The sequence below is a fragment of the Octopus bimaculoides genome, chromosome 15 (genome assembly GCF_046866305.1).
Source record: "Octopus bimaculoides isolate indiv1 chromosome 15, ASM4686630v1, whole genome shotgun sequence".
NCBI classification, from domain to species: Eukaryota; Metazoa; Mollusca; class Cephalopoda; order Octopoda; family Octopodidae; genus Octopus; species Octopus bimaculoides.
This window is the reverse complement of record NC_142942.1, coordinates 9,521,939-9,534,438: the sequence shown is the minus strand read 5'-3', so window position 1 is coordinate 9,534,438 and position 12,500 is coordinate 9,521,939. Positions and strand designations below refer to the sequence as shown.

Sequence of the window (12,500 nt, the reverse complement as noted above, 5' to 3'; positions counted from 1 at the left end):
ACTTTCGTGTCCGCTTTGTAAATGATTCGTTTAACTGTTTAGAGGATATTTTCTGATTATAAAGACCGTGGATATTAGGATTATGTTGTCAGCATATCTTATATACGAATGAAAAACTCTTCAGTGACGGCCAAGCTTTAGTATGGTTTGTGTTATCTCATGGCCAATCGCAAGAAGGTTTTATTGAAAAAAGTGAATGACAGGACGTGACCTTGTCCCAGGCCAATGCAGAATTCACATCAATCCATCAGCTAACTGAGGTATACCTGGTATTGTCGTAGAGCGCCATAATAGTACGTGCAATCTTGAGATCCATAATATTGCTGTCAACAACTGCTAAAGAGCCTTCCTCTAGCTCTTGTTAAAGCAGTTTTAACATTAATGACGTCGAAGTATAAAGGCACGAGGTTTACATACACATACACAAACACACACACACACACATACACACACACACACACATACACACACATGTACGCATATGTAGGTGTATATTTGTGTACAAACAAACATACTTCATTAGTACATTGTTTACTCCATGTTCTTTCAGACGTAAAATAAGGTAACAACAATTAACTCGTACAAAGTATATTAGATTACGTTAGATTTGAAACGCAACGTTGAAATGAAAACAGTTTAACGACCGCACGGTTCATAATAGATCGTTGTAAAATATAAAATTACTGAATGCTATTTCGTTACTGTCACTTGGCACCTTAATAATAATAGCAACAACAATAATATTATTGTGATGATGATAATAATAATAACGAGAAGGCTTTATGAAATATCAACAGAAAATGGAGAGATATATACAGGAACCAGAAAATTTCTCTCAAAATGATTAATTTGGTATATGTTTAGCTGCACATATACGGTAATGAAGGCTTATCTATCGGATATTGTTGTCAAAGACTATAAAGAAAAAAAAAAGACGTGCCTTCTAGTCGAAGCATCCATCCCATGAGACAATATAGAAATATTAAGATCTGGAAATAGAGATAATCAGAATGTGGGGATTAAAAGCATAAACAATCCCTGAAATAATAGGTGTTTTGGGATTGATTAAACTATATGCACCCCCCCCCCCCCCACACACACACATACAGAGCCAAAACTTCTCTTACAACATACAGAAAATAGCTTTGGCATTATTAAGCACTGCACATAAATTGCGTAGAATATTATTAATGCAATAGAAATCATGAAACCAAACAAGACCCAGTCAAACATCATGTGTGCCTAAGGATCGCAGAAATGCACTCAGTAGTACAGTGAATGCACGCAGTACAAGTAAGATTATTGGAGGTAACGCCATGGTAAAAGCCTTGTATTGTGTCTTGGGAATGATTAAGACGTATAAAAACAAAACATTGAACGTATCAAAGATCCTCGGAGCTGTACACGATTATTTAGTGAAAACATGCAATGGTAATAATAATAATAATATACAGTAACCGTAAGAGCATCACAGCAAACCACAGCACATACCCAAGGCACACAGAGCTGCGCTCGGTAGTGAAGTGAAAGCACGTTATAAAAATAAAACTACTGAATAATAGTAATAATAATGATAATAATAATAATCATAATAATAATAATAATAATAATAATAACAATGATAATAATAATAAGAAGAAAAATAAGAATAAGAATAACAATAATAATAATAAATTCTGGTTAATGGTTTCAAATTTTGCCATAAGGGAAGCAATTTTAGATGAGTCGATTTCACAGACTTCAGTGTTCAACTGGTACTTATTTTATCGACCCCGAAAGGATAAAAGGTAAAGTCGACCTCGGCGGAATTTGAACTCAGAATGTAAAGACAGACGAAATGTCGCTAAGCATTTTGCCCGGTGGGCTATCGATTCTGCCAGCTCACCGCCTTAAATAATAATAATGATTTCAAATTTTGGTACAAGGCCTGTAATTTCGGGGGTAAGCCGATGAAATCGGCCCCAGTGCTCAACTGGCATTTATTTTGTCGACTCCGAAAGGATGAAAGGCAAAGTTGACCTCGGCGGAATTTGAACTCAGAACGGGAAGTATTTTATAGAGGCAGTACGTTAATAAATCAAACAGAGTTAACTGCATAAGCCAAGGTAATAGGAATCAACACTATAACTCTTCTAGTAATATGTTATATTATTTTCATCTGTACACTAAAGATATTAACAAGACTTGACAGAGAAGCAAGAGAAATAATTACTGCTTATTAGAATTCTCTACTCGTTATCTAACAGAGAAAGATTAAATTTTTCACGAGTATAGACAGGTAGGGGCCTTATGCAATTGGAAAATTACAAAATATCCTCTGTAGAACTACAAAAATATCTAGTAATGTAAAATAGTAAATTAAGTTGTGTAGGCGCATGGCTTAGTGGTTAGGGTGTTGTGGTTTCGATTTCTGAACTGGGCGATGCGTTGTTCTTGAGCCAAACGCTTCATATCACTGTGCTCCAGGCCACTCAACTGGTAAAAATGAGTAAGCCTGCGACGGACCGGCGTTTTGTCCAGGGAGGAAAATATAAGCCTCAGTAAAAACCAAGAAATCAGCTTTACGTTCCTTACGGAGTAATGTAGGCAAAAAAATAAAGGAAAACAAAAAGTTACAAAATAAGCAAAAAGAAAAACCTGTTTTCTGCTTTCAAGGAAGCCAGCAAATACAGAAAAGAGAGGCTGGTAGGCTTAATAGTTTTGAGAATAAAGGGAAGACAACAATAGCAATTCTTTTCTACTCTAGACACAAGGCTCAAAACTTTTAATCGACCCCGAAATGATAAAAGGCAAAGTCGACATCGGCGGAATTTGATCTCAGAACGTAGCGACAGACGAAATACCGTTAAGCATTTCGCCCGGCGTGCTAACGTTTCTGCCAGCTCGCCGCCTTCGTAGAACGAATAATTGAATCTGAAGGATTCTTGCTTGCGACACAGACCCAGAGAAACCACCAAGAACATGTAATGAAGCAGAGTACATTAACGTAACTGCAGAGTATACGATGCCGCCAGTTGCCCAAGCTCGGCAAGAAAGAGTGTATATTTACAAGAATGACATCGTTTTCGAATAGGTTGGTGAAACAATTCTTCGTTCTAAAATATCAACTTCAACTCTTATTTTTCAATGACTTATGCGGTCTTTCAACAAAAGAAACAATAGCCCTCTTATTAAAAATTCCTTTAAATATGCCAGATAAAATATTATCATCCAAACCAATATTATTAATAAATACCAATCCTGGTAACGCACCAACATGTAGTATTTGAAATTCCTTCGTAAATCATGTCATTTGCAAGGTCTCATTTGTTTCTTATCCCATGGTGGCTTTAGCGCTGCTAAACATTGACTTGGCGATATGCCCTTCTTTGTCGGTCTATTTCTGCGAAAATGATAATTCGCCAGTTCCTAAATAAGATTTAACTCGGTTGATCACAATTTTTGTCAATTCTAACATATTTATATTTTCTACTATGACATGTCGACTTTTGACAGTTTTAGCATTAATGCCCGCATCATTTTGATAAAAAATCTTTATCAATGACATTTCGAAGAATACGTTCTATTACACTCTGAAATAATGTTTGGTTATTTTAATTCCATATGAAAGACATATATTTTAAAACAGTAACAACGACAACAAAATATTGGTGTATTTATCGTATTAACTTCTTATGCTTCAGAACATAATTTCTATCTGATATATTCCTTTTAAATCCAATTTAGCAAAATAATTCACACCAGAATGCGAATAACATATCGATTCAGTATTTGGAATTGGATAAAAATCTAAACAAATTCTTTCATGTCCATCTACTTTAGAGTTTTCACATATTCTGAGATTTCCATCTAGCTTTGGCACAGCCACTAAAAGAGAGACCCATTTACTTCCCTCCGGGAAGAGATTCGTTTCAAAGGCCTTCATTACTTTATTTGCATTTTATTTTTGCAGCTTCTTTGTGACTAATAGTTTAATGTGTATTGGTAATAGTATCGCCTCAAAATAGCATGACCTGATATTTCCTTTCAGAAGAATGTTAGCCTTAAAACCTCTCAATGTCCCAATTGCCCTGAATCTTATACCTCATGCATTTATGTTGAACTATGAACATTCGACACGTTTATACCAGGCAAGCCAACATTTTTCTTTTTACATTCAGTAACAATGACATCCACAAAACAAATTCTATGCTTTTATCATTTTCCATTAATGCATCAAACTTCCCCCAAATTCCAAAGAGTGATCCATAAAATAGTTTCGCTTTGATGTTACACTTTCTTAATTTTGGTTTGTTCAAATCAGTCCCAAACTTCCGTTATGGTTACTTTGATTGTCAATATCATCTTGCCTCTTAATGTTAACATTGCTGAGTTTTACTTTGATCTTTGCGGTATGTTTTAAACAAATTTCATAAATATTTGCAGAATCTTCATTATCATTTTTTTCCCGTTTCCTAAGGCGGTGAACTGGCAGAATCATTAGCCCATCGGACGAAATGTCGCTCGGCATTTCTTTCGGGAAGTTACGTTCTGAGTTCAAATTACGTCAACTTTGCTTTTCATCCTTTCGAAGGTTGATAAAATAAGTACCAGTTGAATTCTGGAGTCGATGTAATCGACTTACCCCCCCACCAAAAACATGTTTGAAAATTACAAAGAATTTTTTTCAGTTTTCTTTCGTAGATTTAGATGCTTCCTGAAAGTAACTCTTATTTTTCACCTTAAAACATTTTACCAGATGCAGAACATTTCGACGGGGCTATCTTATATCCACAAAACAACATTCATAACCATATTTATACACGTGTTTAACAACGCATTACACAAAAGCATCACCAAAATCCTCATTTCTTTTGTTTTTTTTTTTGTTTATTCTCAGTTATCTATAAATTAAAAAAATCGTTTCAATCTTTTGAATGACCTCAATGAATGCATTAAACTTCGGATATCACCCGACCGAGGATACTTTTAATATCTTTATACAATGCTAAGACGACTGCAACACACCGGCTATAAATCTCATTTGAATTATCTCGTTTTCTGCACTCTGCCCTTGTGTTTCAATCAATTCTTTTTCTTAAATTCACAAAAACGAGCTGACTTACGCAATTTATGAGAACAATTGATTGAATCGATTCCGTTAGATTTTGATGCTGTGATTAGAATCTGACCCTTTCATCAATTATCAATTTCTTTCAGAGACGAACCAATGACATTATCGCAAATCTTGCATTGCTAAAATGAATTTCCTCAAGTTCCAAAGGTTTCTCCATTACGCAAACTTTTCATTGATAAAAACAAATCTGTTTAGCGTTCAGAAGCTTTCTCCGTTCGTATATCAGCAAAAACATCGCAACTTGTGTCATATCTGGATTGAAGTTCATTATTATTGATTGGCAATACCATTATCATATCGAATAGTGTTTATCCATGCAAGACCGCAGTCGCACGCGTTCATTTTACGTTGGTAAACTTTGTTCAACAGAATTAGTTAACCTCTGACATTGAAATGGCAGCTATTGTAACAAGTCATTAACAGCATGTAAGAAGTACGTGCGATGTCACTGATATTAGCGTAACAATGACAACACACAGGCAATACATAACCCAAGCCTCAGGGCTTATAAATATGCACAAATTACAGTAAATAACACTACAAGGTACTACACTCGGTCAACATAAACTATGAAACAAAACAAACCGCTATATGTACCCAAGGTTCATATAACTGTACTCAGTAATACGGTGAAAGTACACAGTACCTTCTGTTTTAGGCAAAAGGCCGACAGGCAAGTCGATACCATCGACTCAAGTGGCACTTTATTTTATCGAACCTGAAAGGAGAGGAAAGTTGATTTCGCAGGATTTGAACGTAAAGAGTTTAGAGAACAAATACTACAAAACATTTTTTCGACGCGTTAACGGTTCTGCCAGCTTGTCGCCTGACGTGTTATTCTGCCTCAAGCCTAAGTGAAGGCTCCACGTGGTAATTCAACTTGCTAGAAATAGTAGTAATATCCACTTCATACCAAACAATAAGTCTCAGAAATGAGAAAAAGACATTAAACACTGTGTAGTACAATATTACACCATGTCAATAAAAAAGCGTTTTTGATCAAAGGTTTCTTCGGTTAAGGTTGACTTGGGATTTATTCCCCGCTAGTATATTATTGGTCGCCCCATTTGCTTGAAATAACAGCTAAATTTCTTTCAGATCACAGCTTACTGCAACGATTTCCATACCAACAGGCCTTTTTATTATAATGAAATTTTTCATGGAGTTCAGGTTTTTGGAAGGCTTGACTACGAAACATGACGATTTCATTAACTAGCATCACACTCGTTTTCCCAGTTTCATCTCTTAATGGAAAGCCATATGTAAGGGAATAATTACATATAACTAATTAATAATAAATTTTAAACAGTATCCTTTAAAGTTGTATACATATAGGCGCAGGCGTGGCTGCAAGATAAGAAACTTACTTCGCAACCACATGGTTTCATGTTCAGTCCCATTGCGTGGCACTTTGGGCAAGTGTCTTCTATAATAGCTTCGGACCTAATAAACCCATCCTTGTGAGGGAATTTGGTAGACGGAAACTGAAAGAAGCCCGTCGTATATATATGCATATGTATATTGTATATATCTATGTGTGTGTCTTTGTGTCTGTGTTTGTCCCCCACCACTGCTTGACAACCGGTATTGGTGTGCTTACGCCCCAGTAACCTAGTGGTTCGGCAAAAGAGTGACCGATAGAATAAGTACCAGGCCTAAAATAAATAAGTCCTGGTGCTGATTTGTTCGGCTAAAATCCTTCTAGGCGGTACCCCAGCATGGCCGTAGTCATATGACTGAAATAAGTAAAACAAAAAAGATATATAGTTTACGGTCCCCAGTATCCTTTTATGGATCTCCAGGGATCTTCTGGTCCGAAATGAGAATCACTGCCCTACCATATTCTGTTTTCTTTGAGAGAAAGAAAAAAAGATCCCCATAAAACGAGCAAAGACGAATTAGTAAGGCATAGACATGGGAGTGGAGGGTGAAATATGCTTCGCAAATACGTGGTTTTGGTTTCAGTCCCAATGCGCTGCACCTTGGCACCTAATATAGCCCAGGCTGACCCATGCCATGTGACAGAATTTGGTAGACGGAAATAACACGAAAGTTCATCATGTATGTATATGTGTGTATGTATGCGTGTGTGCGTGCGTGTACGTATGTGTGTGTGTGTGTTTGAGAGACAAAGACACAAAGAGAAAGTATATATTGTTATTGTTCTGGTTGTTGTTGTTCTTGTTGCTCTTGTTGACATTAGAAACTATGTATTTCTGTGTGCGTTAGTGTGTGTGTATGCGCGTGTATGTGTGTGTGTGTGTGTTTGTTTCTCGCCGCTTGAGAACCGGTGTTAGTTTGTTTACGTTGCGTATTCTGGCGGTTCAGTAAAATAGATCGTTAGATTAAGTACTATAGTTTAAAAAAAAAGCAAAAAAAAAGAAAAGAAAACAAAAGAAAAAAGCATTGAGATCCATTTGATCGACTAAACTCGCTAACACAGTACTACAGCATGGCCACAATATAGCCACAATATAGTTTCTAATGTCAACAAGAACAAGAACATCAACAATACATATATTTTTGTGTCTTTATCTCTCTCTCTCTCACACACACACACACACACACACACACACACACACAAACACCCACACCCACACACCCACACACCCACACCCACACACACACATGCGAGCGCACGCACACGCACACATCCTTTTACGAAGATACCGAAATTTGAAAACAATAAATAAAAGAATTGTATCCAAACCTGAGAGATAAAGAGACTGGTAGTTAGGGACCTAGAAACTGAGAAGGAGATAGATAGATAGAGAGAGACAGAGAGAGAGAGAGGCAGAAGAGAGACGAAATTGATACGACTGCGCCAATCACGAAAATATCTTATCTCTTGTAAGACATTTAAACGTATTGATGACAGAGCAGAACAATTATGACATCGTTCTAAGAGCAGATAACTCTGATTTACACATACACACACACACACACGCACGCGCACACACACACGCACACACACACACACACACACACACACACACACACACACACATTTGCATACACGCATACATATACACGCCCGCATAGATTTACGTACACTTATATACACACATTTACATATATAAAGCTTAAAGCTTAATGAGGTAAACGAGGGAAACTCTACTTGGTCATCAAGAGATCCGTTAGAAATAGCAGCCAAATTTTCCTCGCAGCGCTCTGTATGGTCTTTGAAAAGGATGTGGTCTTGAGCTTCTTGCATATCGGGAAAAGATTGGATGGTCACGGCCAGAATATCTTTGTTGATTGGTTTGCTCGATAAGAGCTGATCGGTACTAAACGATTGCAGCAGTGACAAGCAGTAACCAAACTGTGAGAGAGATAGATAGATAGATAGATAGAGAGAGAGAGAGAGAGAGAGAGAGAGAGAGAGAGAGAGAGAGAGAGAGAGAGAGAGAGAGAGAAGGGAGAGAGAGATGGGGAGGCAGGGGATGAAGAGAGAGAGAGTGAGAGAGAGAGAAGGGAGAGAGAGATGGGGAGGCAGGGGATGAAGAGAGAGATGGAGAGAGAGTAAGGTGGAGACAGAGCGGGAGAGATAAAAGCAGAGAGAGAGAGCAAGAGAGAGAGAGAGAAAGAGAGGGAGACATACGTGGTCGCTAGACTTGTTAGAAATAGCACCCAAATCTCTCTCAAACTATACTCTACCGTCTAAGAAAAGGATGTGTTCGATAACGTGGTCTCATTTTGAGCTCACCTGTGGTTAAACAACAACAACAACAACAACAAGAAAGACAATATCCAGAACTACACCAACTTTAATCTGATTAAAGGTATCTTCTGTAAGACATAATCATGAAATACGAATATGAAAATAGTGGAGGAGCCTCTATGTGATCGCTTCACTTGCTGGAAATATGAACCAAATTGCCCTCACACCACAGTTTTGCAATTTAAAAAATGCGAATGGCACATTGGATAGTGTACTCCAAGATACTCTTAAAAAAAGACGAGATAATTATGTTTGGAATTCTTTGGTCAGATGTCTGGTAAATCAAGATTGGCCTCGGGTATTCCAAAGAAGAAGAAGAAGAAGGAGGGTAGAGGGAAGAAAGAAGAAAGAAGAGGAAAAAGGGATGAGAAGAAGGGCAGGAGGGGGAGAGAAGAAGAAGGAGAAAAGGAGGGGGAGGAGAGAAAAAGGAGAAAAAGGAGCTGAGAAGGCGGAGGAGATGACGAAGAAAGAGGGTAGGAAGAAGAAAGAGAAGATGAAGAAGAAGGAGAGTAGAAGGAAAAAAGGAGAAAGAAGAGGGGAAAGGGATGAGAAGAAGGGCAGGAGGGGGACAGAAGAAGAAGAAGAAGGAGAAGGAGGAGGAGGAGAGAAAAAGGCGAAGGAGTGAGGAAGAAATAGGAGAAAAGAAGGAGGAGTAGAGAAAAAGGAGAAAAAGGAGCTGAGAAGGCGGAGGAGATGACAAAGAAAGAGGAGAGAGAAGAAGAAAGAGGAGAAGATGAAGAAGAAAGAGGAGGAGGAGAGGAGAAGAAGAGCAACAACAACAACTACAAAAATAACAACGACAAGGAGGTTAATGATGATGATGACGACAACGACGATGAAAATCTCTGAGAAATGTTAGGATTATCCATAGAATATTACAATGGTTTCCATGTGCCGGAAGAAATTTTTATCTTTTTTCTTAAATGAACGAGTTTCAATAAGCTAATGGTGTGCTGATGTTATCTCCATTGAAACCACGTTTAGAAAGATGGCTTTAATACGGTCTTTACACTTTAACTATGGCTACCACGGTCATACCAGAGCAGCGCCATCTTAAGGCGAGAAACATAACATTCAAATACAATCAGACGATATCTTAGAATCTGTTAGCAATGAGCAAGGAATGGGTTTCACAGATTGAATGACATATTACTTACTGCCCTCTTTGCTTGACATTTCACGAAAGACTGTTTGCTATTGATTAAAAGCAATTATTTGCAATTGTTCTGCCAGCGAAATCGTAATTGTACTTAATGATAAATCTTTGCAATCACGATAGAAATATCTAGAATGTTTCTTTAAGGTTACATTACTTTGTCCAAGCAATGAGAGAGCTTATACGTGTACGCTAGAGCGGTTAGAAATAGCAATCAAACCTTCCATCAAATCACCATATTCTACCGTCTTAAAAGAAGGAAAAATATCACACTTTCAGTAATTTAGTCCCAGACACGATAAGTATCACGGTACAGGCGTGGCTGTGTGGTAAGAAGTTTGGTTCCCAACCATACGGTTTCAGGCTCAGTCATACTGCATATCACCTTGTCTTCTACTATAGCCCCGGTTCGACCAAAGACTTATTAGTGGGTTTTGGTAAACGGAAACTGAAAGAAGACCTTCGTGTAATACATGTGCGTGTGTGTGTGTGTGTGTGTGTGTGTGTGTTTGCAATTGCGTCTGACACCTACCACTTGGCAACCGGTGATGTTTTGATTACGTTCCTGTAACTTAGTGGCTCTGCATAAAAGACTGATAGAATAAGTTTGTGACGTAAGAAAAGTCCTGGGGTCGATTTGTTCGATTGCAACCGCTCAAGGCGGTGCTCCAGCATGACCATAGTCCAATGATTGACATTAGTAAAAGATAAAAGATCAAGTCTGCCCGAAAATACACCGGATGGCCCTGTGCTGGAATCGTCGGACAGTCATACAAAATGTCTCGTAATAATACATTTTAAAAAATCTCTTTACGCTCTGAGTTCAAATCTTCCCAACATCAACTTTACCTATAATCCTTTCGGTGTCGATAGAATATTGTATCAGCCAAATATTGAAGTCGATTTAATAGATAATTCCCGTGCCAGTTCCCCTACTCAAAGTCTGTCAACTCAATTAGCATTGATAGCGACAGACAACAGTATTATTTTCCAGTTCAAATCCCACGTGGAACGTTTTTTTGCCGTTTGTTCCCCAGGGATGAATAAAATATAATGATTGAAGTCCAATCAATCAAATATGCTATTCTCTACAACATATACTGGATTTATAAGAATAAAAAGCAAAAAGCAAAAAAAATAAAAATAAAATATAGAATAAAAAGATATTTATAAATAGAAATGAATATGTATATTTTCTATTGGTTGTAACTATACGGATGCACAGAAGCGACACAAAAATGTAATTTCCTTTTTTGTTAAACAGATGGGAGACAAGTCTTAAATTAACGAGCAAAAGATGGAGCATCTACGAGATTACGAGACATGCTAGAAATAGCAGCAAGACATCTTTGTAAATCATACCCAATTATCTTGAAAAGAAGAACCTGCTAAGTAATGTAGTCCAAGACATCTGTTTGAAAATAAGCGGGACTGACACCGTTGCAATGTATTTACTTTTACAATTTAGTCACTGAAGGAAGGGCCACACCCATGACCCTTTGTCTTCTTCCGTGTCACTAAGAATGAGGGAAAGAAAGGGGAAAATCGTCTTCAACCCGCAGACCTGATCAGAAGATTTGTCGTAGAGTAGATCCCACTAAAGGCATCCTCAAGGACTACGTGGAGGCGTTAAACCAGACGACAGATTAAGTCCACGGCCCAGAAGTCCAAAACGCAAAGGGCCGAAACAAACACAGCAAGATAGGTTATCTAAAACTCCTAATTAATCCACCTAATTAAACGCTTTGGGATGGTGATTTATTTTAGTGAGTCTGAAAGGGGATAAAGTAAAGATGATCTTGGTAGGATTTGAACTCAGAATGCAGAGATCCAAAACAAACACCTCAAGATATTTTGTCCTTCGCTCAAACGATTTCCCTCAATCGATCTTAATGCAGTTACATACCTGGTTGTTTCTGTATTTTTAAACAACCCTGAAGGGAGATTTTGTCTACTAATTGCTTGGATGATTTCAGTTAATCGATGTATTTCAACTCAGTATATGTAACACATCCCGACTATGACTTCAAACTGCATCCGGCAGACAGATCCTGTTTCGGGAATTCCAGTGTCTCGAGGAATTTGGAACAACCTCTTTGCCACCATTGTTTCCTGGTCTGCTCTGACCAAAGTAGTAGCAACAGTAAAGGTCCTAGCTATGGATTAAATAGCATGTAATCATCAGAGCCGGATTACGTCGAAATCAATATATTAGCGACAGAGGCAGTATTGATACCAAGAGATAATATTAATCCCTATTTAAACGTGGGTGTTCTGTTGGAACAAACTATACTGTGGTAGATACCATGCGAGGAACTCTCATATAGCTTTTTTTGTGTGCAAAATGCATTCTTGTTATATAAATTTCCGCCTTCTCCAGTGCCGAGATCAGCGCCGGGATCACGTGATCCAAGAAACCACGCGATTTAGTGGATCACGTGATCTATCTATCTATCTATCTATCTATCTATCTATCTATCTATCTATCTATCTGTGTGTGTGTGTCT

At 37.8% G+C, this 12,500-nt stretch overlaps 1 long non-coding RNA gene across 4 annotated transcripts in view; it reads right to left on the bottom strand.

Moving 5' to 3' along the window:
* Window positions 1–12,500, bottom strand: part of LOC149132409 (uncharacterized) — a 127,786-nt gene that overhangs the window by 56,408 nt on the left and 58,878 nt on the right. The window contains exon 1 of one of the 4 annotated variants that reach the window (XR_016244415.1): window positions 7,827–8,010. The exons of 2 other annotated variants lie outside the window; for them this stretch is intronic. This is a non-coding gene — a long non-coding RNA (uncharacterized LOC149132409). Of the gene's footprint in view, window positions 1–7,826; window positions 8,011–12,500 lie in introns of those variants that run through there. One more of the 4 variants, XR_016244412.1, reaches the window with a different exon arrangement.